This window comes from Hippoglossus hippoglossus, chromosome 6 (genome assembly GCF_009819705.1).
Source record: "Hippoglossus hippoglossus isolate fHipHip1 chromosome 6, fHipHip1.pri, whole genome shotgun sequence".
Taxonomy (NCBI): domain Eukaryota; kingdom Metazoa; phylum Chordata; class Actinopteri; order Pleuronectiformes; family Pleuronectidae; genus Hippoglossus; species Hippoglossus hippoglossus.
Window position 1 is genome coordinate 11615235 of NC_047156.1, and position 24795 is coordinate 11640029.

General features: G+C 40.8%; 1 long non-coding RNA gene across 2 annotated transcripts in view; it reads right to left on the reverse strand.

The window, feature by feature from the left end:
- Positions 1–219: 219 nt before the first annotated feature.
- Positions 220–24795, reverse strand: part of LOC117762741 — a 64973-nt gene continuing 40397 nt past the window's right edge. For both annotated transcript variants that reach the window (XR_004614058.1, XR_004614059.1), the window contains one exon: positions 220–812. This is a non-coding gene — a long non-coding RNA (uncharacterized LOC117762741). The remainder of the gene's footprint in view (positions 813–24795) is intronic.

A 24795-nucleotide genomic window follows, 5' to 3' on the forward strand; every position in this document is an offset into this window, starting at 1 on the left:
TGATGCATTTTCTCTTCAGTTTTCAATTCATGACATATTAAGAATGAACGAACAAATTAATAAATTACTTAAATTCAACAAATTTTATTGTCTTAGTTACATATGACCTTTATTTTCCTATTGTCTTTTGCAATTGCGTTCAACCAATCGATTTTCTGTATAGATTTTACTGATGATTACATGTTTTGACACGGAGTTGGTGTTGGTCAGACAGGGAGATTTTATTGTCTTGGTTTTTAAAACAAAGGGATTATAAACCACAGGTGGTTTTGAGTATTGAAATACCAAAACACACTGAGCCCCATTGTGGAGACCGGTATCAGACATGTTTACAAATGTTTCTGCACCGACAGAAAGAAGCTAAGGAAATGAAAAAAGCTGTGAAATCAGTAACTAAAACAATAAAAAACAGCAAGGACATTACATTTCTCCTTGAATAAGTTGTATGTTGTTAATCTGATGTTGTCGTCTTGCACAAGCTATTTATAAGATGTAGAGTTTGGTGTTTTGCAACATATTGTGCAAGGTCCCATATCACAATTAGCAACACACTGCAGTGAAAGACACTATCATCAAACAACTTTACAGACCCAGTATATGTGTCATCTTACCTCCCTGCAGCAGTTTGGTGTTTTCTTTATGCATCATTTAAAATAGTGTGCACTGTTCACCTCATTTCATCATGACATTAAAATGACTCCAAACATATGAGTGTAAGTGTTTACCTGCCGCTTTCCCTGGAGGCTGTCAACTCAATTTCTGCATGATGTTCGACTCGATGAGTAGCGACACAGCTCCCGTGCCACGGAAAGCTGAGGAAACCAAGAGAAACAAACAAACATGCATATGAAAAAGGTGGAAAATCTCCCCTTAAAATGAACCCAAAAAGAAAAATCTTTAAATTGAGATGAAAACTGATCCATATTGTGTACATTCTTACAAAACTATCCAATGTTAAAACCCCCTTTCTCAACATAATGCACTTGTCAGTGTGAATGAACCACTCTGCGAAAAAATGACTATTGACTGTGTGGCCTTGCGCTGCATGTTTCTGCAGAGTGCAGCTACATTTGTTGTGTAATTTTCTCCATCAGCCCCTTTATTATGGATGCACTCTGCACTCTGATCTATATTCAGGACCTAACCTTGCCCTTTGTGTTGGGGATTACGCGCTATTGAGGCAGGGTAATTTGATATCCATTGATTGAGTCAAGAGCCAATCTGAAATTGAGGAATTGTAGTTATTGCTATTGATTTTAATAACTAGGCTGTTACAGTTCATTCAGCGCGGCTTTAGTCAATACAGAGGGTGAAGTGTTCCCTCCTCTGTGAAAAGCACAGCGACTGATCCCATGGTGTTTTGTGTTATTGCGAAATATGCTGTTGTGCAGTTATAACTCTGCTATTGTTGATTACAGCGTGTCCTGCAAAGAAAACCATTGATGACAATACCCATGACAATAAAACATTAACACTAACTAAAATCCCTGAATATGGAGTGAGCCGTTACGTGTAATATTAATGGATGTGGTATGTGAGCAATTGTTACTCCCTCTGCATGCATACTTTATAGAGCAGCACATATTCCGTTTCAGCCCTTTCAGTAACCTCACAAAGCCTGTTAATTTAGTTTAGTCTGTGGAGACCTTCACTCAAACTTTCTACTGATCCATATTTAACTAGTTATTGGTTTCAGTCTCCCTCAGGAGGAGGCATTCAATAAAGTTTTCACAGTGGAAATATAGACTATAGGTACCTCGTGAAATTTATAAAGCATTTACCACAACCACATTTAACATTAGGTGTTCATTTTCATGGTGATGTCACTTTTTTTGGGGGGGGGGAATCCCTGGAGTATTTTCTTGAGTGCCCAGCAGTGTCAGTAAACTGCATCTACATGTTATATATCTGTCTGGTCCGGGAGAGAGAGTAGTGGCAGAGTGAGCCTGAGGCGAAAACCATCGGTCCATCAGTGAGGTGTACGTCTGAATACATGCTTGAGAGGTTTGAGCCAGTATTGACTTGGATTTCAATACTTTTCAGAAATCATTTGACAGGGTAAGACAGGATGGGAGGAGAAGCAAACAGCAGAGGCAAGAATAAAATACATCGGGTATAATGGTGAGAACGTGTTTGTAATAATCTGTGGATTAACCTCAGCTTGGTTTATAGTAATATATATTAGTTGACATTCTCGGCTTGTAATCATTAATTGTTGTTCAGGAATCAAACCATAAATGTAAATGAAACTACCTAAATGAACCAAACTTAGAGTATATATTTAGAAATAGCAAGGCTCTAAACATCAACATGCATGCCATCCTTTCACTGCAGGACAGAACAACTCTGGAAAGGTCATCACGCCAGGGAGGATTTTCACCTCCATATTTACAGTTTCCAGATAAACAGCAGGATGCAACTTTTGATGGCATATACAGGCTTCTTCACTTTTCTCGTCCACCTATAGGTTATTGAACGAAGCAAGATGACATCACGTCGGGTTGAAGATAAAGTTGAACCACCCTTGTCACATAGATGGCAGTTACACCAGCATGACTTTGCAGCTAGTTTCAATATGAACAAAGCATAAAAACAGATCTACTAACACAGAAAACAGAAAGACGTGGAGCTGAGGTCGTAATTTCCAGGAGAATGAAAGAAATCTATGCTTAAAATAAGATGTCTTGTTTTAATGCAATGGTACGTGTTTACAAAACAGCACTGTTTCATGAATATTATGCAATAAGTTTTGCCTTAGAAACCACAAAGTCCATAATTATGTCTCATCCATCATCCTGATGTTTACTACGACACAAATAAAGATTACAACCAATTCAACACTGGATGATGTCAGGGCGATAATAATCTTAAGGATAATTGTGACAGTAGTTGTAACTTGCTGATTTATACAAATATTCAAATCACTGCTGCTGTGCACACCACTGTGACATTTTTTCGGACATATTAATATTTGATGCTCTCCCTTGAAAATCATATGCATGAGCAACGTGAGTACGGTCATTGTTGGCCCCTCTGCATGGAGCAATGCCGAGCCTGTGTTTGCGCAGTGAGAAGCAATCTTTTCCGAGGAGATGAAGCGTGGCTATTGCAGCTCTAAGTGGGAATGAACGGAGGGCTAATTTGATGGGAGCCACTTTTCTCCCCACCACATTTAAAACCACATTACTCTAACATCCACTATGAATACCCAACAGGTCCTTTTGGAGATGAGTGAGCTGCATAGGTCACACACTCATGCAGATGTATAGAGTGTGTATGCAGCAAACACATAATATGGAAATGACTGGCGTGTGTAAATGTGCCATGGCATACTGGTCACTTAACCATGAACAATTCTCAGCCTTCCAAAGGTTATGGCACACAGAGTCTCTCTCTCTCTTTCTCTCTCCATCCCTGTCTTTTCCCCTCTCTCTCTCTCTCATGCACACACACACACACAAACACCTACACTCACACACACACCTGTCACCGAGGCCCATTAGCACCCCTGCTGACGGTCTGTTTGGCTTTTAGATTCACACACAGAAGACCCCCCGTTAGGACAGGGACTGGCACTGACGCTCGCCCCCCTCCTCTCCAGTCAACGCCAAGTGGAACGACACAAAAAAACACTACTGGACCACAAATACAGTCTGAGGTGAAAGCACGCACATGCACACACACTCATATAGCAGCCTTGCGTGGGATCAACTTCACGGGATTAGAGCAGGTTGAACTTCTCTGAATTTTCATCCTGCGCACAGACCATGCGGTGATCGATTCCACAGTATTAGGTGTGGCAGAGGTCTGGATGCACAAATGGCTTCCTCGCACATTTCTGTGTTTCTCTACGTGCATGCTGAAAAAGTGTGTGTATGTGTTTGTCTGTGTGGGTCGGCTGTGTGAGATCTCTTGTGTAGGTGTATGTGGAGAGGGAAAATATCAATACGTTACAGGAATGTTTTTTTTTCGCTCTCACTGCTGTTATCTTTGCTTTCCCACCTCCATTACACCCCCATCAGCCTGGCATGGATTAAATCAGCAATAAAGACCTCTATCCATGTCTCTGACAAAGACATGAGACACATTAACAGCACATACACAATGAGCAGTCTCGTATCCAGAGGCGGATTTTACAGCATCTGCATTACATTATAGAGTCTATATTGTGTTGTGTGCATCTTTAGGTTTGCGTGTTTGTGCTCTCACGCATGCATCCGTGTGTTTGTGTATGTAAAAAGAAGTGAAATGTAGCAGGAAAGACAAGGGGAATGTGTTAGTCACAGCACCTTGGGCAGTGCACATTCACATGCCCGGCAAAAATGATTAGAAATGGTTTTTATTGACACTGTAAATGCGTTTTACACAGGCAATAGGCTGCCAAGGGGATAAGACTCACGCTATCAAAGCCACGTGTGGCAGGCCTCCCACAACGCAGGACCGTGTGCGAGCGCCAGTGAGCTTGTGTGCCTGTGTTAAGAGAGTTTTTCATAGCTTTTCTTTTAATTACCCCCCTTGTGAATTAGCTGAGGAATAAGAGACTGGCTATGCAATGTTAAGTATCGCTGGCTGGGAATTATCTGTTTAGTCTGTTCTGTTTGATCTTCAGGAATAAGTCATTAGTTTGCAAGCAATCTTCTCCCTCTCCATCCCTCCCTCTTACTCCTCCCCTGTGTGGTGTCTTTATTTAGGCAGCTTCTTTGGAGCAGGGTGACTCAAACTGTCCGGTTACATAACAAAATGCTATATTGTGCTAAGGAGGAAGGCGCATGAGAGTGTTTGGTGAGGACATGGTTAAGAAAGAAAGTAGATCAAGTGAAAAATGATGCTATATATATGTTATTATGATATGAATATTATAAAAATTGCATTTAGGGATTGTGGGAAATGAATGTGTACATTGGTCAGTACATTCTACATGGTCAGCATAGGCTAATCCTCTGTGTGTGTGTGTGTGTGTGTGTGTGTGTGTGTGTGTGTGTGTGTGTTTGTTTGGCAGGGTGGGGTCCAAGTATTACTTCCTTGTGGGGACCTAAATCATGTCACATTACGGGAACTTATCGTCCATATGGGAACAAAAGGGCCCGCAACATAAATCATTCAATTTTAGGGTGAAGACATGTTTTAAGGTTGGTTTTCAAGATTTAAAACTTAACTGTCCAATAAAAGTACACATTAATGGATATTCTATTACATTACAGAACATGAGAAGACACAGTTACCCGCAAGGATATGAATTGTATTGAGTATTAGGTAAATAAAAGGTTAATATTAGGCAAGCAGCGGTCATGGTAAGGGTAAGCATCTACAAAAATAAAAAATAGTGTGTGTGTGTGCGTGTGCTGCTCAGACAGGGTGCAGATAAGAAGACTGTTAACACTGGATGAAGAGCAGCCATTAGATGGTAATTGGCTGACCAGATGCTCTTCTCCCCGCATACAAATCACAGTCTTTAACTTCACCATGCCTCTGGCTCAGTCCCTGCCATTACTGGTCAGTGTAGATCCAATTGGAGCCTTCACTCACAAGACAAACCGTATTCGTTTCCGTCTTCCTCGACCATAAGCATCTTTATACCGATGATTTGTCTTTCTATGTTTAACTGTGTCAGTGAAGTGTGGTTAAAATGATTGGATTGTGTCTGTGTTTGATTTTGTTATGACGGAATGTTTCGGTAGAAAAACATTCAAAGGGAAAGTCGGTCTCTCTCTCTCTCTCGGTCTGGGGCGTTTGCTTGGTGTTTCAGGGTTACTCAGAGCACTTTCTGACTCTTTTTCAGACAGGGTGCCAAACTGTGTCAATGCCAAGAGAAGCATTAGCGGACCCTGCGCAGTACACCCCCCCTGCAACACACAGACACACACACCCACACACCCACACACAACCAAATGGATATTAATAAACCTTGCTCCATCTAGCATCTACTCTTCGACCAGTCTCACTTCTTCTCCCTCTCCATCCCCTCTAATCCCCTCCTATCTTACACTCCATCCTCCTTTTAGTTTTCTGTCTCCAGTCTTCTTTGCCTTTAAGTGTCAATAACTCTTGCTTCACACACACACACACACACACACACACACACACACACACACAGAGGCAGACACACGGGAAGTTGTTGCAGTGTCAGGCTTTCCATGGAGGCTAGTATTGTTATATAGTAGACTCTGTGGGTTTAGTAAAATCCTCATTAGGACTTGGTGTAGGTGTGAGCATCTCTGCTGGTGTCTCACAACAAACTGCTTACCTCAACAGAACGCTCGCACAAACACACACAGCTGCACACGCACTAAACAAAGACGAGGGGCAGACACCAACACGAGGCAGGAAGCATTTACGTCAATGCATAGGTGCACTCACACACAATGTATGGTGATTATTTTAATGTATGCCCCCCCGCCCGCTTTCCAAACGTCTCAAACACACACTGACTAACAAACATTAAGAGTTAGTGCTGTTGTGTGCTGACATTTTAATGGAGGATGACGTCTTCCCCTAATTAATGTCAGTCAGGATGGCAAAGCATCCAAAAATAACTCTTTGAATAAGGCCTCGTACACTGCGGCGCCATCACCCCGATAAACCAATTATAATATTCCGAGACTATCCAAATATTCTGCATCATTTTTAATCTGACAGCTGTTTGACCTGGATGGTACCGACGAAAGCATTTGTGAGCATTTTTTTTCTTTTGAAATGTTAGAACATGTGAAATTTGTCATTCTTGTTTAAAAAAGCGAAATGAATCCTGTAAAATGTTGCACAGTTTGATTCCATTTGCCAAACCACAGATTCTGCTGGTTTTACGCCATGTGCTATTTTAAGCTGCGTAGTATGTACAAACTGAGTGGTGGTGAAGTACAGTATGTTATTGGCATCAATCAGCGAGCATCTTCCATCGCCATTTGTACGATTAGAAAGTTGAAACAGAAGGCAGTGGACTGAGAGCTGAGGCCCGAGCCAAGTGACATTAGGTTCATCATCTTAAGTCAATACCAGATCAGACATTTTCAGAGCGACTCCACTCAGATTAACAGGAGGCCCCGTCTTTGGCAGCAGCGGAGTAGACAACAGTTAGCAATCCAAAACTCAATAAGTGTGAATCATGAAGTTGAAAAGATCTGCAAAGAGTTACAATATTCAAGGACCACGTCACAGAAAATGTCCCTGACAATGAAGTTCGAACATGATGAATAGGCAAAATGTAAGCATTTGACATATTCCATATATAATGATTTCCAAAGTGGCTCCATGTCTGTTTCCAGTTAAAGATTTGTTCTGCCTTGCTCAGCAGACTATTGTATCACCCTGCTGCCTCTGATATGTGTGAAAGCTCCAGCCATTTAAAAAGCTGCTTAACGACTCAATTCAGTGCCAGTTATTTAATCAATTTCGGACTATTTTAAGCTCGAAAAACATTAAGAGTTATCATTCTAAGATAAATATGTTTTTTGTAGTATGTTTGTCATTTTCTACTTTGTTTGTTGAATTATTCATCTGTAAAGGTCAACTTGACATAAAATGAAATTTCCCTTTCATTTGATTTCTTATCCTCTCAATTATTCACACGTACAAATGTTTTGCTTTATTAGTAATGCTGTCTGTTCTACCTGTTGGTCCACGTTAATTAAAACCAAATTCAACTTGCCCTTTTCAAAATCCTGTCAGGGATTAAAGCAGCAGTGGGCTCTTATAAGTCAACACAGACTCTGCAGAACTACAGTGGGACGCTTTCCAAAAGCACAGGATCCAGCCTGCAGCAGGGAACTATTAGCTCCTGTGTAAAACAGGTCTACTCACTTCACTATGCAAACAGAGGAGCTGCAGAAAAATTCATATGATATGCAAACTCTTGTAAAAACTGAATGGGCATATTTTCTGAAGAATGTCTGACTGCATCTACCTGATTAGAACTAATAGCTCCACATGAGAGCCGACATCCGGCAGAGTGCTGTGACTAATGATGTCTCCGTCTATCCTGGAGAATAGCTGCAGATGTTTAGTTCGATTTAACAAGTTAACATTTACTGTATATTCATGAGTGTAACATATGTAAGGCAGACTGCTTTCCATGAGTGATTGTGAGCGAGTAGCTGTGCAGGCCGGGAGTGATGGAAGGCAAGGAAATGGCAAGCATGTGCGCATGCACGCTAAAAAATTGGCATGCACTTAACTTGTGTGAGCCCTTTCCTCTGGATCCCTCTTGCACTTTTACACACATATACACTTACACTTGAAGGACTGCTCATTTGGCTAACAGACCTCATTAAACGGGTGAATGGACCATCGACCCCTTGGTGGAGGAATTAAAGAAATCTCCCTTTTCTTCTCTTGGGTCCTGCATGTGTGACATGATGTCCTGAAGTTATTTACCTGCCCACTGTAGCATGACAGCTAATTTCATCTGCAGCCTCAAGACCTTGCACATAACAGCTAAAATGTCTGGCGCTAAACTAGGTGAACAGACGGGTATGTGCTGAAATTCTTCAGGGATTTTGGAGAGTAACATGTTTTTTTAATTTTGCATGCAGACAGTGAGCCTCCTAATGATAAGTGGTACTGCAAGGAAATGATGAATAATAATGAAATAAAATGATTTAAAAAATATATTTTAGTTATTTTGTTTTATTGTATTATATTTGTTGCATTGTATATCACTTATGATTGTGATTTCTTCCAAATAATGCTATTGCAACTGGCTTCTCAAAAATGCTAATTTATATACAGTATGGATGAGAAAATAAAGCAATTTTACTTCAAAAGAAATAAGTCCTGTTAAAATAATGGATGAAAAAGCAGCATTGGTTTGCATGGTAATACCAATAATTTCTTACTGATTCACATCCACATCGTCTGTGACCTCATGTCACTTTTGAGTTGCTCAACAGAATCACTCCACAGATCCACTGTCACCATCGCTGAATATACTTGACCCAAGCTGTTTTGGGGAAATACAAATGATGTCTAATGAGAACACTGCGAGAACACTAATGAGAAAAGGCACAATTTGTTTGATAGAAGATAAGTGTGAATTAAATGTTATACTAACTACAAATGAGAAAAGTAGTGACGGTGAGGGGGTAGTAAAGTACGATTTATGGCATCAGAGAGGAAACTTTGATGAAGGCAACTGAGGGCATCATTTTCAAAGGCGTATCCCTGAGTGCTGAAAGCTGAAGAGCGGGTCATCCCAGGATATGCTGATTGACAGGCTTGTTTACAGCATTGGAGACAAGTTCAAGGATTATGCGTTGGTACTTTTGGATATAAAGTTGCTCCCAAAATTGGCCACGGTCAGGAGAGAAGCGAGCAGGTTCGATCAAGCCCAGAGTGTAAAACATTGATGGGTGTAGATGAGAGCACCGTTCATCAAAAGATAATGTTATGTTGTGTATATTACATGAGGATATAACTAGTGCTCAGGAATGTCCACTGCAGTAGGCTAACCGATAAAATGAAAATGGCGTTGAATTTATAAATGCAGTAGGATAAAGAGGATCATATACTCTTTATTTTATTTCTGCACATAATATCTATCAGATTTTGGTGATAAAGAAATATATGCTCTTCTAACCTGTTCTGTCACACCCCAAAAAATAAAAATATCAGTGACCAGTGAAACATGCGGAAAACTAGAACAGCACATACATCTGCCAAGGCCAAACATTCCACTTCTGAAACTCAATGTAAATCCTACATCCTTATTTTTTATGGATCTGCAACAAGTTGCACAGTATAGATGCCAGTCCTCTAAATATGCCTATTTTAGTTCCCTCATTATTTCCCTTGAAATTGGTGAAAATGTAAAAAAAACGACTGCAATGTTAAAGAAAGTGAAATAAAATTCCTGGATCAGGCTCTTTATCCAGATCTGCACCAAAATGTAATGGGTCCCTTCTTGGCCTGTGTCCTATCCTTCCACCAAGTTTTGTGGAAATCAATTTGGTAGTTATTGTGTCACAAATGAACGGACAGGGGAGAAAAGACAACCTCCTTGGTGTAAAGTACAAAGTTGTACCTGGAACACAAATAACTTGAAACCCTCACAGAGGTCGATTGGTCACCTGTCTGAATACAAAGTATTTGACAGACTTGATTCAGACAATACCACCAGCAGCAGTGTGCTGTGGGAGGGACTTCAAAGCAGTAAGGACATTGAAAACAAAATGGAGGCCACTCAAAATACACTTTGAAAAAAGTAGTAAACATGTCGCCACCATCCCCCAAACTCACACAAACACATGCAGGAGGCTGTTTGAAGTGCTGATATGAGTTTTTCTGGCCTTCACATCTAATTCAGACTCCCTTCCCACCAAAGTAGCGGAGGACGTGTCTGGTTCATACACAAATACATCAAGACTCACCTGAACCACATATGTGCACACATGTGATACGGTACGCTAATTTCACCTCATATCTCACAACACCAGATATTATTCATATTGGCCATTAATGTCAGATGACAGTGTTACCTTTATTTATTCTAATTGTGAGGCAATCAGGGGTTCCAGATGTGTCCAGAAGACTGCGGGCCTGTTATGAATTCTGTGGCCACAGTCATGGAGACTTAAATTATAATGACAACACTAATTAACATGATGACAACCAGTTAAATCCCCACCACAGCTGGGCTCTGGTCAACGTGGTAACACATCATAGCCAAGTGTTCTTGACATCCTTTCCAGTACATTGGCCATAGTGTCCCACACAAATATCGCACACACGCACAGACTGCACCGCACTCACACAAACACCACGTGCACTGCAGACACACTCAGCTACAGGCCTTGGGAGGTGTGTACGTGTAACTGGGTTTTGGAACAGCTTAAAGCCATGTCTCATCTTTTGTGACCTCCCAGCTGCAGGCCATTGGAGGGAAATAACACTATCAAACCAATGAAGCTTGGCAAGGCAAAAGTGTGCCTGTGGATTTGACTGTGTGTATATCACAGCTGCACACGTGACCATCAAATGCCTTTGAGGGGAAAAATACGTCCGGTTGGATTGGGTTTTATTACTCACCGTCCCTCCCCTCAGTCATTCTCTCAGCTTCCCTCCTTCATTGAGAAATCTCCAAGACTTTTGAGGTCACTTTTGGTCAATACCACCCCTCATCTCTCCCCCCCCCCCCCCCCATCTCTCTCTCCCTTCTACTTCTGCTCATATATTGTATCCCTCAACCTTCCGCCCTGAAGCCCCCATCTCCAATAAAGATGTCAGACAATGGCTTCACACTGATCAAATGAGACAGTATGTCAGTTGCATCACAGGCCACAGGGAACAATGGGACCAAGTGAAACCTTGTGTGTGTGTGTATGTGTGTGTGTGTGTGTGTGTGTGTGTTTGTTGCATAGGCGTATAAAATTGGAAGGGTCCAGATGTGTGTGTCTGTCTGTGTTTTGTGACGTCAGTGTATGGCCTTAGAGAGCAGGCCAGGAAAAAGAGAAAGCAAAGGAAGGATGTGGTGGGAGAAGGATGACATGCACATCAAGCAGAATGAAAACTGTCCATGCCACAGAAAAACTGTTTTTTTTTTATATATATATATATATATGATTCACACCCTGTCTCTCTGGTGATGTGATATTCTGTATCCTTCCTCCAAAATATAGATTCTAGCTTTATATAAACCTGAAGAGAATCTAGTCGAGCAGAGGGATCTTGTCTTTTTTCTTTTTTTCTTAGACAGCATGTTCTGGAGGACAAACTACTGCTGATGTGGTCCTGCAAAGTCCACGGATACATTGTATTGTATTCATAAGCAACAAAAATACATATAAAAAGAAAACTATGTTTAACTTTATTGTTTGTAAAGCCGATTGCTAAATTAAACCTGAATGTGCAACCACCCTGTCTCAACACATTCAATTTTAACGACACCAGTGCAATGTGAGACTGCAAACTCTGCCTTCTGTAGTTAATCTTTTAAAGGTGGGAAGATGCACTTTTGGTGTTGGGAACTAAACAAAACCCCTGTTCACAGGATCTTGGTGGATCCCTCGGCAGACTTCCACCTCCGTTTTACACAATGACGTGGAGCTATTAACCTTTTATGCAATGATATTTTTAAAAAACGTTTTTGCATGTTGCCCCTCTCAGACCATTTCAAGCTAATGCAGGTCCATGTACTAAAAACACCTGAGTAGTTATCAAGTTTGTAATTGTAAATAGTCCGCATAGCATTGTGTGAATACAGCTTTATCAGGGATTGCAGGTAGAAAGGTCCAAATATCCAAAACAGGAGAGAGCGATAACAACTCTAATAGTCCTTTATACAATCTCACAGCCCATCAACTATAGTTTATATAGTTACGTTTTGTAGGCGTTTTAGATCCAGATGACATTTTGGTTAATCTCTATTTACAGCTATCTGCATATGAAAGGAGATGTATGAAATAGCCGATGCCAGATGTATTTCGGTCAATGTGATTAGCCTTTGTTGGTCTCACATGCATGGACTGTGAACCTGCAGCCAACCAAAGCCTAGTTAAATGTGACTAGTCAAACTGGAAGTGGAAACCAGAAGGCTTCCGGACCCCAAATCTTGTCCCTAATCTATAGATTTGTCATAATCACATGTAGAATCTGTTTATAGAGATTATATTTATGTGGCAAGGCAAATAGGCCAGTAGAAAAAGGTTGAACCAAGGAATGAACTTGCAACTGCTCAGGTAACATGGGGCGCGCTGTGGCTCAGGAGGTAGAACAGGCCATCTACTCATCGGAAGGTAAATCCCCAGCTCCTCCAGTCTGCAGTCTATACTGATGTGGATATTAGAGAATCGTAAGGAATATGAAGAATGAGTATCTCTTGTGATCGCGTTTTATTTTATTCAGTCTGATGCACATTACCACTTTACCAGGCTCGGAAGTCATAAAACCTGAAAACTTACTTTGCAAAAAATATCTGCAAACCCTGGAAAGACAACGAACAATAAAAAGTCATCTGTTGCTGGGTGTTAAATTTAGTGCTGAGACAATAAACATCGACAGAGATGAAATTAGGATGCAGTGGATAGTATATAAAGTTTCTGTTGCTTTGTAAAATACTAAAAGTTTAAAAAAGAAGAAATATATAAACTGTCAGCGGCATGGTGTCATTAAATGTAATCATATTTCGTATTATAATTGATCCAATCTTTTTTGTCGATTTCTGCATGTGAGTCTGAGTATTATGTGTGAAAACATATATTGTAACATGGGAATAGGAGTCTGTTGCTCCTGCTTTCTAAAACCTTTTATGAATGCAACCCAATTAATTCCATTTGTTTACATGACACATATTGCGGATACATTTGGCACATGCATTCAGCTGCTTGTGCCCTTCTTGCTGCATGTGGTAATTGTTTAAATTCTCACAAAAATATGGTTCTATGTCTATTCAATTATTCGGTGTCTTTCACACCTTTAATAGACTCTAATTTTATTAGATTTCTCTTCCATTTCACACTGCCAGTTGTTATTGCTTTCATTATTATAGTCTCTCTTTCACTCACACAATTAATGTTGTTTTACTGCGTTTCAAACCACCATAAGACCCACTTATCAAAGCCAGCAGAAACCCAGACTTAGGCATTTAACTTGTACTACACTTCTCTTTTCTTTAGTGCACATTCAGTGGTTTTTAATATTGCAGAGCAGCGATAACAGTTTCTTGCTTCAGCCACTTTTACTCTTTTAACAGCTTTTTTCATCTGAACTTGTCCCCGTTTTCCAGCTGTCTGGTGGAGGTTTGACTTTTGGTAAAATGAATATTATGAGAAATCTTAGAGTGCATTAAGCTTGATACCATGTTGGTCTATTCAGTTTACTCAGCTCTTAACTCGGTTTCCTAATGTTCATACTGTCACTCTCTTTCAAAGACAGTCCATCAAACTCAGACACAACCATCAGTGACACATAAACACAGACACACACATGCAACTTCAGCCTTTTCCTCTGGGTATTGCTGATGTGACAGAGAAAACCTGGTCTGATGTAGAAGGGTGAGGGATTAGAAATGCAAGCTTTTACATATGCACGCACACACACAAAGACACACACGCACACACAGGCCTCGAGCAGATGGATAAAGTAGGCAGGATGTGACCAGAGGAATGATGCATGACAAGGACAGCTGTGCTAAGCTCACTTCATTCAAGATATACAAGCTCAGTCACCGTACACAGGCAGCAGGGCAGAATGTCAAAGCGAGACACAAGTGCAAACACAGAGCGTGCCTATGATGCAGACGCCGAACGGGGGAAAAACACAACATATTGCATATTTCAAAAGGAACAAATGACTCATCAGAAGTGATGGCACCAGTAGATGTATTTCTTCTGTAGTTTTCAATAGAACTTTAAAGAAAGTGATTCATTTCATCTCCACAACAAGAACCTTATCACTGTACAACAACATGTTATGTGGTTTCGATCACATATACTCACTGCTGCTTGCTATATTTGTATTACTCAAGAAGGTTAAAGCACATTAATCAACTTGGATGTGATTGGCCAGTTAGCTCACACAGCACGCCCTTGTGTGGACCTCAACTGGCCCACCAGACAAATCCCAGTTAGCCAACACAGAAACGTTGTACCACCGCTACTGGTAAACACTGTCCAACATCACAATGTGTATCTCTCTTCACAAGTGAACTCAGTGTGACCCCTATTTGGTCGTCATTAGTCATACCTCATTTTACACACCTCAGCTGTACAGTCATTGTTTGCTACTGTGAACAGCCTTTTTGCACAAATTAAATTCATTGTTTTCCAATAACTAAGCAGCCTGGCATTGGGAAATTATTTCGTAAAATGTAATAATGATCAGAATTTTTTTGACACATAAGATAATTGATCTCCCACTTCTCACTCACTCACATACTAGTCTGACTGGCCATCAGCAGTCCCAGGGAAAATCACACCACGGCAACGTCTGTCGACTTTCAAAACATCCGTTAAGTCTTTACCATCCCTGGCATTCAGGCAGAACTCAGCATAACACTGATAGTCTCCACTCTAGCTGTTCACATTACTGCAAGAGCATGCCGTTCTCAGCAGGCACATGGACATAACACCCCTCTGCATAACTGTGCTGGCTAAATAGCTATGGCTATAGGGAAAGTTCTAGTACATTTGACAGTCCCATTAAAAAGCTGACTGATCGTAACTTTAGCCTTTAACATAATTTAACAGACTGCAACCATCAAACCAATCATTCCTTTTCAGCAGTTATTTGCTTTATGACCCAGAACGGCTCTGTACCCACAAACTACGATTCCTGTAACAGCTAATTACCGAACACTGAGCCAACAAGGCCATGACCGGTCATGACATGACATAACATGACATGAGACAAACAGCCTGAGCAACAAATCTTGACTGGTTTACACGCTAGGGAGCCATTTTGGGTTTAGCCACTAAAGTTAATATCCACATTGATCTCCTACCCAGGCTCTCTGAACACGTATTGACTAAAACCCAACGCAGTGACAAAGAGCTTCAATCCCTGCTTCTTGATACTGTTTGTAATTCTACAAATAACACAATGACATCATGAAGCATATCTATTTAGTCAATTTCCATATCTTTTGGAAGCGAATGTACTGTATTACATAATTCAGGTGCATGTCAGTAATGGGAAGATAACCTGCCTGTAATCTATGACTGGCTATCAATGGTATCAATTAAATACCTGATATTAATTATTATTGTTTCTATTTTATCCACCTTCCATAAGCAAAAGAGAATCAAGGAGTTCAATAACATGTAAAAGAAGAGCACACTGTTGACCAGGTACAACACTGCACGCATATTGAATAGTTGCTTTATTTAGACATGCAATTTGTTTTATCTATTGACTCTCCCATTACTTCATCAGATTTATATCAAAACAGCCTAAGTAGAGGTTCACAGCTGTAATAAATACACACAAACACTGACTTGTGGAAGGCCAGTGAAACCTTCTTCTAATCTTAATATTTCATACATAACAGCAACGAACAGAAGAGCTCTCCATTTTTAATGACCTGAGGGGGATTTACTACCAAACCATCAGTGGATTATAGTACAAACAAAGTTTTGCATTTCATGACTATTTATGTTGTTGTCTTTGAGTCCATTTAGAGTATTGTGTGTATTTTAAGGAATGAAGGAGGAGAAAAGAGAGATTGAGAGACTAAAACACAGAAAGATCTTTGAGTGATGCTTTGGGTTATTTCTGCTTTTGTCACTTCAGAGGAACAAACCATGAAGGCCTGTCAAATATCTCGCACTGGTTGCAAAATGCCTTTAATATTAGTTCGTGAAAAAATGTGTTATGCAATACAAGTTCACTAAAGTTGAAGTTGTAGTAAGACAGTGATGAGGGACTTAAACAGATGGTTTGGGCCACGGAGAGCTGTCAGAGCTTCCTTTTGGAAAGAGTTACTTGACCTGTCATGCGTATAGATCATATAGGTATTCATAATGAAACAAAAACAGAGATATTTTGCTTGTCAGAAGCTTTCCAGTGTTTCTTGGTTTGTTTGAGATGCTATATGTGTGTGTCAAAGTAAAGTGTGTTTGCAAATCAATACCATAAAAAAGCCTAATATGTTGTTATGTCAGGCACAAAGCCTCTTCCCTGGGGATCCGAAAGGGCAATAGAGGACCATTCAGTGTGCACTGTCATCATCCAAAGCTATTGAGCTGAACCTGGGAGTCAATACAGGGCAAATGGCTTTCATTGTGTTTCAATGGTTCCCAAAAGAATAAGGAAGAGTGTGCAAACAAGCCACTTTCAGATGACTGCAGTGTCTCCATGTTCCAGCTTCTTACCACAGCATTTCTTCTCTAGTTTATGTTGTCAAACAAGTGACATTGGGGGGGAAATAGCAAATGGAGTGAAGTCAATTACATGCATTTAATCTGAATTAAACATCACTGCATTCAGCGTCATACAGACCAACTTCAACAGCAGACTATATTCCATGAATATCATGTAAGATAGTGTCATGGTTTCTAATTTTAAGATTGTATTGCACCAAAGTACAGGGGACCTCAAATTTGTTACTTCATCCAACCAGTCACAATTCTCCAGCCTGATGTTGCTAAACTGGCCCTTACCTGTTACGCATCTTTCTTTTTTGGGATCTTAAGTGCAGACAAGGTCGGTAGGTTCAACAGGATATTTGGAAACAGAATTTTGTGGCAGGTAAACAGGCCATAAGAACTCAGATATCCAAAACACAAAAACACTCAGGCAGTTAAAACTTTAAGAAACATGAAAACCAAGTATGAGCTACTCTGGAACTAAATGTGCAAACTGAACAGAAGTAAACAGAGGAACTTACAATGAAGACTGGGGAGCACAGAGACTAAAGGTAGGGATCAACAAACACAGGTGAAACACAGGGCAAGGGCAGGCAGTCATAGAGGAGGGAAGATAGCTAGAGAGAGCCACACAAGGAAATAAGCTACAAAAGAACTAATAACTAATAAACTCAAAGTGTAAACAACAGATATGAATCAAAATTCAACACAAGGAAATAAGAAGGGCTAAATACATCAAACCATTAAGAAAACACCAAAACCAAATATCAAGTCATCAAGTCTATAACGACAACAATGAGTCCAACAAAAAGTTTGCAAATGTTAGCCCCACACATTAGCCGGTTGTGCCTCCATAAAACAAAGTGGTTTTGTTGTTTATTGTAGTTTTGCTACAACATTATCAATACAATTGTTTCGCAAAAACTCATTTAAAACCGAGACTGAATTTACTAGAACTTTATAAAAGTACCTTTAACTTGATCTAATCCATTCCAAAGGATACAGATGATCCCAGCCCAAGTGTGATCAGGTACAACTATAGGTTACTGACTTATATCGCTGACCATACACAGACGGGAGCCAGCATATACCTGCTTGTAAACAATGACTGTTAATGCAAGTCGATGATGTTAATGTTTATTCATTAACTCTGACACTAAATTTCTGAGGTGGTACAGCAACATATTCTAGACCAGAGGTACAAGCAAAGTATCTAGAAACTTAAAACCACATGTGAAGAGAGCTGAACAGTCCAACCACTCTGATTAGTTGTCCAATTAATTTGTTTTGAATATTTCCAGGTTCCATACTGTGCTGCTGTGGCAACTGAAGCAGCAAGAGAGGGTCAGGAAGGGTTAGCTGCAGCTAATGAAGAGACAGATGTTGGAGGGAAGACGCAGCAGCAACATGCTGCTGTGTTGGAAAGCCAGCAACACACAAGCAACAGGTGAGATGGACAACAAACACAGGAATAGAGTTCATACATACAGGTCGTACATGTCAGTGTCAACACACTCAACCAACCAAACATTATGGAATAACACAAATTTAGACACAGTCAACATTAGCTCAGCTCGCCTGCTTAACTTTACTAATTGGATTGGCTGCAGCATGTTTTCACACCATTAAAAACAAATTCATGACTTGTAACGTTGCTATGTGAAAAGAGGACACTCACAGAACAGAATGTCTTTAAAAGACAACCAGTTATGTGAAAAGAGGACACTCACAGAACAGAACGTCTTCAAAAGACAACCACATCTTCCTTTGGGTCAAAGGACTATTCTTGTGCCTTGCAATTTCTGTTCATCAATGCACTGAGAACAAAAATTATCCCACTAATAGAGTTATACTTAGGACAAACCTTTGGCTCAAACCAAAGCTGAGCTTATAAATTAATGATAAAACCACGATAATAGAAAGAGAAGCAAAAGGGCCCACTCTAATTTTCCAACAGGTTTGAAAGGAAAAATCTGAAATTAATTTTGTGTTCTCATCTCTGCCACGAATAAAGTCCATGAAAAAGTTAGTAATTAAATGGGGGATACACACTATACTTACTGTGACTTTTCATTTTTCTCCAGTCACTGCTGCCATTAACAACCTAATAATTAACCTTCACAGTTCACTTCGGTAAATGTTCCTCTTTTGATGCTCCACTCAAAATCTGTCCTTTGAACGTAAAGGTGACAAGCTGTGATGAGCTTGGATCGGAAAGAAAAAAAACTGCATAAACTCTTTGAGGTATCAGTTTAGATCTTTGATATTATATTATCAGATATAGTATCTGCAGAGTAGAGGCTAGGCCAGTCAAAATGTCTGCTATGAAAACAGTCCTGTCAGCCTACAAGACATTATTTTCATACAAATGGCAGGCTCTACTTGTATCCAATACTATTTTCAGATGCGATCTCTGGAAAAAGCTTGGAAAATTGGGTCAAGACATTTTCCGGAGTTCACCTTTCACATATGAAGAATGGAGAAGGAGATCCAGGTCAGACACTTGGGGGTGTCATGGCGGGGCATGATGGATCCATTTTACTGCAGAAAGCACAGTGTTTATAGCACATTGAAGATGGTGGGTGAAGAAGTTACCGAGTTTTCTGCCGTGACAGGCACTGATGTCCTCATCTGGGTCTCTTGACAAATATTTACCTGAGATATTTGTATGTATGCACTTGCTCGCTGTGAATTTTCTGGACAGTTTGCAGCTGTATTCTCACATGGACTCACTTGGACATTTTCAGGACATTTTACAAGGCGGCCGGCGGGAAAATTTGAAACGCCCGTACTTCAGTGCATGTCTGAAAGCATCATTCGATGGCCAGTGCACTGTTTAGTCTCCTTTATATGCTTTAAATATAACATTTTAAGCAGTTGGTACAAACCCCACATACATCTACAGACTGCAAACTGGGTGAAATACTGAGGAAGGCACATCCAACTGTCTCTGCAAGGCTTCAGCTTATGTGGGTGCCAGTCTGTGTAAGAGCAAGCTCCTTGGTCATTATGAAAATATCTCAAGAAACACATCTCGATCATCCCTTCTCTATAAAATCATCATATTTCTTATGACTTTCATGATAAGTGGATATTTCACAGCCTCTAATCATGAACAAAAAACAAACAAACCTAAAAGCTGTTTGGTAGAAGGTCCTCTCCTCTCTCTGTTTCTTTCTCCTACCATCCTCTCATCTTGGGCCATTTACCCTACCCCCTCTCTTCGCTTCTTGTAGCCTTGGGCTAAAGTGCGAGTATTGCAGTGATTTAGAACCACACATAAAACTCTGTCATGCGCAGACAGACCAAGACAGACACTGAAAGACGGAGACAGTGGCGGAGGCAGAGGAGTGCTTGTGTAAGTAAGAAATTGAAAGTGTGTGTGGATGAGTACGTGTGTGTGTTTTTGAACATGTGACGCCCATACGTTGTCACACAGATCCCTTAACCCCTAGCAGAGCCTCATTTAAAGTTAATATCAAAATGTCAATCCTTTAAATATTATTCTCACCGTGTGAACTGAAAAAAAAAATCAGCTAAGATGCTAAAAACCTGACTTTACGAGTCTTTTTACAGCCCTGACACATTTCAATACAGCTACCAGTTCGCAACACAACCACTCCCCCAAGGGAGACTTCAAATGGAAGGGGGGAGGAAAGAAACAGGGAGGGAGGCACATATGTATCTGTGCAGTAAACGGGGGAGGCTGATTACTTGTCATGGGCGAGGGAGGCTTGCAAGAAAGGAAAGGGTCAAATGTGTGGTGCAGAAATAAGGAAAGGAAGGAGATTCTGAAAGGGTGGTGAAGTGAGTGGAGGACGCAGAGAAACGGCAAAGACAGTGGGAGAGAGGGATTGGACTGGAGAGAGAGAAAGAGAGGGCGAGGAGGATTTTTAGTGTTGGCCAGTCATCAGTCTAAAAATACTCTTGTTGATACACATGTGCGTCTGCGAGCATTCAAATGAGTGTTTGAGGGAGAGTGACTGAGTGAAGGTGCCCAACAGGAGACAGAGCGCATTTATTACATTGTTGTATTTACAAAACTGCACAATTTCAAGTCCCGCGGAAAAACGAGTGAGTGAGTGAGTGAGTGAGTGAGTGAGTGAGTGAGTGAGTGAGTGAGTGAGTTTCAGTGTTTCTGCCTGGATCAGCTCTACTGTACTTTACTGTACAGTTATTCCCTCTTCCAGAGTGCTGCCTATCAGAGCCTCATCTCCCACCACAGCCTCGCAGCAGTGTGAGTAAATGAGCGGGCTGACATGAGGAGCAGCTACCTTTGCTGACAGCCCACACCCATGAGTGACATGATAAGGGTTTTGTCAGGTGGCAATCGAAATACAGGTTACATATATAGACTGAGAGGAGGATGATAGGCGAGGAGAGAGTAGAAAAGAAATCAGGGGGCAGCAAGTCTAGAGAAACAGACAGCTGAGTGTGTGTTTGTATGTGTGTGTGGTGTGTTTGTGTTTGCGTGCGCGTGGGGGAGGTGGTAAGAGAACGATTGGAGAGAGACAGAAATGAACAACGCATACACGTCTTTTCCTTTTTTTCCTTACTAGTGCAGTTCCCCAAACTGGAGAATCAGTTGTCGTGAACACGCATTTGATGTGATCGGGACCATAAACATCAACGCAGGTGACGATGTCAATCACTACAACAGCACATTCACAACAACGTCACTTGCGTTGATGAGTCCGACCCACAGCTACTACAGAGTGGTGGTCGTCTGTCTATTCAAATGTTAGTAACATTGAACATATCGTGTGTCCAAATCTAACTAAACTCAACACTGCACTTCCTGGGCCATTAACAACACAAATATGAGAGTGAAGCCGATTCGATGAACCGTGAGATGAGTGAGCCACAGTCAGACAGACAAACAGATTTCTAGAATTTGCAGGTAGATATGGGCACAGAACAGACGTAATACCAAATTGATATATCTAATAATAACTCATTTTTTTCAGTAGAAGTGTTCTTTAAAGTGCACTTAATATTTCCAGATACTATTATATCATTTTCAATAAAAAAAAAATTCTACTTTCATATTCAAATGATGACAAATGACTGAGTATCTGCAATTAGTAAGCTTTGTAATTATTGTGTCTGTAAAGCCTGAAAGGCAGCAGATAATAAAAAAGAGAAAATGTCTCTTGTCGCACTAAACTGAAAAATTGTGTCTGAGCAGAGTGATACTGAGGGGGTGTGTGTTTGTGTTTGGAATCAGCCCGCAGTCGAGGTCAGAGTTGTATGTTGGTGCTGTAGTGAGCAGGCTCGACACACGTGTCCTCTTCGTCGCCAACACTCATTAACACTGTGTGGCCCTTTAGACGGCAGTGTTTAGCATTCTATAATGAGTTCCCCTCTGGAGCAGCAGGCTTGAATGTCACTCACAGCCAACTGCAGTTTTGAGTCTGGAGGTGATGATGTGTGTGGGTGGAGCTGTGGCCACCATGTTTGTGCCTGTTTTCTGATGACTGGAGACAAAGTAAACAGACACCAGACGCCTCTTGTGAAAATGAGAGCAGGCAAACAGAGAAGGGAGGAGGACAGAAACCAGAGCATTTAGGGAGTATTACAGCGATGTGTTTGGGGACATGTTCTCAGCATGCTCTCTGGACAGACCAAATGCCAGAATAAATGCCACAGACAATGTGCGTTTTTCTGTGAGCATGGCCTTTTAGGCCAGACAGCCTATTATTCAATTAAGAGCCATGGAACCCACTGGCCTTAAATAAAACCCCAAATTGGATCCAAGTTAGCAAGCCATGCATCGCACAATGAGAGGGAGTGACATTTTTATTGTGTAACCTTAAGCTGATGAGGTTGTGCAACACAACAGCCCCATCTTGACATTTTGATCACGATGCTGGTTTAAATAAATGGGGTATAAAACATGAAAAATGCTTCAAAGCCAGTCCATAAACCTGCATCTACTCATTTACATGACAATGGAAAATGTTGATTTAATGGCATCGTAGTGCCGAAGCACTGAAATGATGATGTTTCACATTATGTGTGGAGGCCTGTTCTCACCAGACAGACAACGGCATTTGCTGACACCTCTAGTGGTCATGCAAGTAATGACTGTTCTCTCCCATTGCAAAGGCACAGTGACATTTGTCAAAAAACCTGCTAAGGAGGAGGAATAGAGACCGAAAGGAAGAAATAGCGACTGAGAAATTAAAAACATAAATAGTGCCTGACTTTGACCTCACAGACTACAGCTCCAACACAGTGCTGATAACTAATAATAATTATAGATTGATTTATGTAGCACCTTTAAAAACAGGGTGTTACAAAGTGCTTTGACAGACAAAGCAGACACAGGATACTCAATTGCAAAAATCCATTCAAGCTAATAAAAAATGGTTAAGAAAAAAAAAACAATAAGAAGACAGCATCACGCGGAAGCAATAAATACAAATGAAGAATACACAACATTACACAAAAACAAATAAGACGAATAAATGCAATAAAACATATAAAGATAAAAAGACGACGTCACATGAAGGCAAGTCAGTTAAAATGGGTTTTAAGAGGAGATTTAAAAGAAGTTTTTTTCTGAATTCAAACCTGGGATCCTATATACTGTATGTATGTATTCAAAGTACAATTCAGAAGGTCTCTTGCGTCTGGGTTGTGTCCTGGTTTGGCATCTCTGCTCAAATCCAATAAAGGGCAAACGCTGGCAGCAGACCTGCCTCATAAAGTCAAAGTTCCTTGTTTTAACCTCTAAGTGCTTTAGTGCTCTCGGTGGAGGATCAAGGTGAAAATTAGAGATAAAAGAAAAGGAGCAGTTTCTTGAGTGATTTACGGTGTGAGCATGTTTCTGTGTATATCTGATCTGACGCACACGTGTGTCACCACGTGCTCCCACGGCTCTATGTGCTGTGTATGTGTGAGGTTTGTGTGATGTATGTGTGCTTGTGTCTTAAAGTGTGGTCAAGAGTGTGTGTCTGTATTCTCGTTAGTGCATGTGGTCAAGCGTGGATTAATTAGCAGTAATGTAATTCACACTGTCGCCTCTCATTACTTTCCGAGTGCAGGATCTCTCGCACTCTGTCTCCCGCTTGCCCTCTCTGCCCCTCTTTCCCCCCTTCCTCACCTTTATTTTCTCTCTTCTGTCCCTTTTCATGTCACCCCCATCCTTCAACGGCTCTCAGCACCACATCAAAACACACACACAACCAGCTTCCTCCTGTCTCCGCCCCCCCCCCCACAACCTTCCTCACTTCCTTCCTTTCTCTCTCCTCACCTTGGTTTTTCTTTTACACTGTTATTCTTTCTCATCCTCATCACGTCAGCTTTTCTGTGTCTCAGCATATTGAGCGTTATTGTACCTCGCTTCTTTTGTTTTTTACTCCGAGGGCCCAGTCACACCAGCAAAAAAAAAGTGTTTAAGATTCATATCAGCAAATTTCATTTAATTTCAACTGAGCTGCCTTTATCAGTGGATTCATGACGACTTTAACTTTGGTGAACTTTGACCACAGGCAACTTGCAAATTGTCTAGAAAGTGCTGATGTGAGGAAACAGAGAGCTGCAGAGTCCAAAAAAAGAAAGAAACCATCACCATCCAATCCGTCCACTTTTATGAATAAATGGCTTCAGACAGTATCCAATTACCATTTTTTACTCTTCAGTCAATAACCCAGAACACCATGACTTTTCCTTTTTTAACAAAATTACAAATTAAATACTATCGCACTCCAAATTGTGATCAGGTCCGATTTACTTTAACTTCTGCCATGCCCGTTTTAAACCTGCCTGCTTGGAATGAGCTTTTTACTTGGCCTTTAAAGCTGGGTGCAACTTTCGGTCTGACACTGTAAAAGTGTTGTGCAGTACTTGAGACTGCCTGCAGGACAGAATACTGAAGCAGTGCCACCACCTGTCTCCATTCAGAGTAAGGGAGGGCTTGACTCGGTACATAGAACCCTGAACAGAAGAAGTTATCATTGCTGTTGTCGTGTATGCACTGTTGTCAAGATCAACAACA